This window comes from Schistocerca piceifrons, chromosome 2 (genome assembly GCF_021461385.2).
Source record: "Schistocerca piceifrons isolate TAMUIC-IGC-003096 chromosome 2, iqSchPice1.1, whole genome shotgun sequence".
Taxonomy (NCBI): Eukaryota; Metazoa; Arthropoda; class Insecta; order Orthoptera; family Acrididae; genus Schistocerca; species Schistocerca piceifrons.
The window spans coordinates 915,930,474-915,935,995 of record NC_060139.1 but is presented as its reverse complement, the minus strand read 5'-3'; the positions used below and the strand labels follow the sequence as shown (position 1 = coordinate 915,935,995).

Sequence of the window (5,522 nt, the reverse complement as noted above, 5' to 3'; positions counted from 1 at the left end):
ACGACGCAGAAACACAGTAATAGTGTAGCCAGTGGAAGATATCAACACCTTGTCCAAAAAAATGTCGACAAGGCAAATGAAACATCAAAACAATGTTGGTTTGCTTATTTTGTTGCCAAGAGCACAGTTCATTCAGAGTCTGTTCCCCAGGTCAGACCATCAATCAAAACTTTTATTTGGAAGTTTTAAGTTTGCGCAATATTGGTCGTCAAAAAAGACCCGATTTCTTTCAGACAGGAGACTGGTTCTTCAACCACGACAACGCACCTGCACACTCAGCCATCTCTGCTAGACACTTTTTGGCTAAAATTCCATGGTTCCACTACCCCATGCACCTTACTGAGCTGAGCTGAGGGAGGAGCTGTCGGACATTTCTAAAGGTGACTACAAAAAATGTTTCGAACAGTCGAAGCACCAGTGGGACAAATGTATTGAATATATCATTACCGTAAAGTTTCTGCAATGACTAGAGACGCATTTACTGTCAATATGACAATTATTATTCAATAAATGACCTAAATTACTAAGCTCAGTCGTATGTACCTCCTATAGTTTCGTAGGCAACATCTGGAACGAGTTAAAGCGAGAGAATAGCCTCCTTTCCGAATCCTTTCTTTTACAAAAAAAAAAAAAAAAAAAAAAAAAAAAAAAAAAAAAAAAAAAAAAAAAAAAAAAATATATATATATATAAATAATAATAATTGAATGAAGCTTACAGATTTCTTTTAAGATTTCTCGTATGATTTACACTGCTTTTGAATTATAGCCAATATTCATTTTCAAGTCTTTGTCGTTATATACATATTTTATGACATGGTTCTCTTACAGATTAATTACTTCATCGTACAATTTTTTTAAAAAATGGAAAGTAATGATTCTTTATAAGATTCAGCATCGTGTTATGTCATTTGCTGTGTGTTTTTGTTGTTTCGGGTGTGAGCTAAATGAAGATAGGTTTATGCCAGTGAGAGTTAGATGTTCTTTGAATCTTGTATCGAAATTCCTTCCTGTCTAGCCTGTGTATACTTTCTCGCAGCTATCGTATTTCGACTGAAGAAGACCTGAACGGGCAAATTTACAGAACTGTTCTAAGGGATGACATATGCGTGATAGTATTGTGATGTGTGTTCTGAAGGATATTCTCAAATTGGTCTTTTTCAGACGCAAGTTTTATTTTATCTGAAATTTTTCCGCAACATAGTACGACAGTGAAGTGAGAGCTTTCTGGTAATCATCTGATGTTACTAGGGTAATGCTGACTTATTTTATTTTGCTATGGCTTGTAGCTTTTTAGAATAAATTTTGTCGATTAAGGTGGGAGCGTAACCACCTTCTCATTTCGTCTGTACTAAGTGGATATTTTATGAGTCACTTTATGCCAGTCCGAAAATATGCTTCCTTATGTGCTTTTGACTGACAAGAAGTACTGTGAATTATGTAGTAAGTAATTGTCTTTTTCCGGGAAATGTGTACAGTTGTCCACTTCTTGTGATTTAGAGACTTATACTGTTTATTTTCTACTACCGTTCGTGCTCGGTTGAAAGTGTGATATTTTCGTGGAAGTTATTTTATTGTGTGTGGCATGTGTCTGTTTCTTTTTCTGTTCCCTCAAATGAAATTAGTGTAGCTTCTACATACATGCGATAGCAACAAGACATTTCTATTACGGTATTTCCCTATGCCTATGCCACCGGGGGCCCACTGGGTGGACATCAGCTGTCGTAAGGCAGACACGCCGTTTGATTCACGGTGCGGCGTGCCGCAGACGTGGACAGAATATCATTACGGGGCCCTGTGTGACCGTGGCAGTGGGGGGGGGGGGGGGGGGGGCGAGGTGGTGGGGGGGTAAGAGGGGTCAACAACCCACCTACAGTCCGCGCAAATTCAAGCGACGCACTGCAACCTCAGCCAGATAGTTGCACGTTCAGTACACATATACTTACATACACATTAGAGGCCACGCATCAGAGGAGATACGAATACAGGAGTAACGTGACACCATCAAACAGGTCTCTTCTTTCAAAGCCTGTCAACCTAGAGGCATGAATGAGTATGAACAGATGTGAACAGGTTCTGAGAGTCCGTCGGAGAGGAGTGACCTGTGACACGTTGGCGACTGTCAGGGACCATTTTGTCCTTACATCATGTGCAATATTTTCGTGAATAGAGTTGTCTCATTCGCTTATCTTCTGCACGCGAGATGGGTCTTCTCATGGTTCCGATTTAATCATTCTGAAGAAATATCGTTTACTCCTGTGGCCTCGTTTCCACTTAGGCCTATCAGTGCTGAGTCGAATTGTCGTCGTAGTGTTATACCCCCCATCTCATCTTCATATACGTCCTCTTCCCTTTCTACAATACTACATCTACATCTACGTCATTACTCTGCTGTTCACAATAAAGTGCCTGGCAGAGGATTCAATGAACCACCTTCAAGCTGTCTCTCTATCGTTCCACTCTACAAGGGCACGTGGGAAAAACGAGCACTTAAATTTTTCTATGCGAACCCTGATTTCTCTTATTTTATCGTGATGATCATTTCTCCCTATGTAGGTGGGTGGCAACAGAATGTTTTCGCAATCGTAGGAGAAAACTGGTTATTGAAATTCCATGAGAAGATCCCGTCGCAACGAAAAACGCCTTTGTATTAATGATTGCCACTCCAATTCACGTACCATGTCTGGGACACTATCTCCCCTATTTCGCGATAATACAAAACGAGCTGCCCTTCTTGAACTTTTTCGATGTCATCCCACAGTCCTACCAGATGCTGATCCCACACCGCACAGCAATACTCCAAATTAGGGCGGACAAGCGTGGTGTAAGCAGTCTCCTTAGTAGACCTGTTGCACCTTCTAAGTGTTCTGCCAATGAATCGCAGTCTTTGGTTTGCTCTACCCACAATATTATCTATGTGATCGTTCCAATTTAGGTTATTTGCAATTGTAATCCCTAAGTATTTAGCTGAATTTACGGCCTTCAGATTTGTGTGACTTATCGCGTAATCGAAATTTAGCTGATTTCTTTTAGTACTCATGTGAATAACTTCACACTTCTCGTTGTTCAGGGTCAATTGCCACTTTTCGCACCATACAGATATCTTATCTAAATCATTTTACAAGTCGTTTTGATCATCTGATGACTTTACAAGACGGTAAATGGCAGCATCATCTGCAAACAATCTAAGACGACTACTCAGATTGTCTCCTATGTCGTTAATATAGGTCAGGAACAATAGAGGGCCTGTAACACTGCCTTGGGGAACGCCGGATATCACTTCTGTTTTACTCGATGGCTTTCCGTCTATTACTACGAACTGTGACCTTTCTGACAGGAAATCACGAATCCAGTCGCACAACTGAGGCGATACTCCGTAGGCACGCAGTTTGGTTAGAAGACGCTTGTGAGGAACAGTGTCGAAAGCCTTCTGGAAATCTAAAAATATGGAATCAATTTGACATCCCCTGTCGATAGCACTTATTACTTCGTGAGTATAAAGAGCTAGTTGTGTTTCACAAAAACGACATTTTCTGAATCCGTGCTATGTGTCAATAAATCGTTTTCTTCGAGGTACTTCATAATGTTCGAATACAGTATATGTTCCAAAACCCTACTGTAGATCGACGTTAATGATATAGGCCTGTAATTCAGTGGATTATTCCCACTTCCCTTTTTGGGTATTGGTGTGACTTGAGCAATTTTCCTGTCTTTAGGTACTGATCTTTCTGTGAGCGAGTGGTTGTAGATAATTGCTAAATATGGAGCTATTTTATCAGCATACTCTGAGAGGAACCTGACTGGTATACAATCTGGACCGGAGGCCTTGCCTTTATTAAGTGATTTAAGCTGCTTTGTTACACCGAGGATATCCACTTCTATGTTTCTCATCTTGGCAGTTGTTCTTGATTGGAATTCAGGAATATTTACTTCGTCTTCTTTGGTGAAGGAGTTTCGGAAAACCGTGTTTAATAACTCTGCTTTAGTGGCACAGTCATCAGTGACTTCACCGTCGTTATCGCGCAGTGAAGGTATTGATTCCGTCTTGCCACTGGTGTGCTTTATGTATGCTTGATGTTCATTTCCTTAGTGGAGTCCTTCTCCATATTCCTTCCACCTTTCGGTTTCTCCTTCTTTGCGTAGTATTGGCTTGCCTTGTGAGTTCTTGATATTCAAAGATCTGCTTCTCGCTTTTCAAAAGCTCTGTCTAATTTTCCTACACACGGCATCTATCTTTCTTGAAATTATGCATGTTTCTGCAACCTTGAATAGTTCGATAGCTATTCCCGCATAGCCACTTTGCCCTTTCCGTCAATCTCATTTTATACGTCTGTATTCCCTTGCGCCTGCTTCGTATGCTGCATATTTATATTTTATCTTTCCGTCAATTAATTAAATGTGCAGCATGATATTGTAATCCTGTTAACGACAGCTAGTGCACAGATTATTGTCACTCAGAATATTTGTCCTGGCTGTGGTGCGCATTCCAATTAAAAAAAAGAAGGAAACAATGTCTCCAAATCATACCAGAGTATACCAAGTATTCTTTACATCTTAGCGTTGGATGGCTATATGTTAATTGTTTCAGAATAAATGCTGTTAAGTGTACTTGCAATCAATTTAGATGTGCAGCAGAATAACATTTTTTTCTGAAAAAAAACGCAATTGTAATACTTTTAATGATAGCCATGTAACTGGCACAGATAACCCTGTCATTCAATCCTTTCATAATCGAATAAATTAAAAACTCGAGTATTACTGTAAAAATGGGTTTCCTGCTTTTGGAATGTATACTAAGTCATGCCATGTTTTTTAAGTTTCGATTTTTTCTATTTTACAATTATTTTCAGTGAGATGTATATGTCCTGTTTGACTCAGGAGGAATAAATTTAAGGAACCAGTTTTTTTACTAGGGACTGTGATCTAAAGCAGGAGGTAATACAATTATTATGTCAAACAAATATATTTGTTCATAACTTAACATTTTTATGCACTCCGTCTTCAGGCCACAAGTGGCCCATCGGGATCATCCGACCGCCGTGTCATCCTAAACTGAGGATGCAGATAGGAGGGGCGTGTGGTCAGCACACCGCACTCCCGGTCGTTATGATGGTTTTCTGTGACCGGAGCCGCTACTATTCGGTCGAGTAGCTCCTCACGACGCTGAGTGCACCCCGAAAAACAGCGCATGGCGGCCCGGATGGTCAGCCATCCAAGTTCTAGCCCAGCCCGACAGCGCTTAACTTCGGTGATCTCACGGGAACCGGTGTATCCGCTGCGGCAAGGCCGTTGCCAACATTTTTATGAAATTCTTCAAAACATGTTCGAAGACATAATGGTACTTTGCAGTAGCTACACGTGAAATTAATCCTTATATCGTGCTTCCATGTGCTGCATTGCTTGCATCCCCTCCTTGTGCTCCATGTTAGAAAATATTTATCAGCGGCACGTAAGTGCACAAACTCCTTTTTGTGGAGAATGCTTGCCTTCACCTTCTGTTTATATTTCTCCCAGTTGAAAGTTGC

At 40.5% G+C, this 5,522-nt stretch overlaps 1 pseudogene; it reads right to left on the bottom strand.

Annotated features, from left to right (window-relative positions):
- Positions 1–5,173: 5,173 nt before the first annotated feature.
- LOC124778689 lies at positions 5,174–5,291 on the bottom strand (annotated as a pseudogene).
- Between the last annotated feature and the right edge of the window lie 231 nt (positions 5,292–5,522).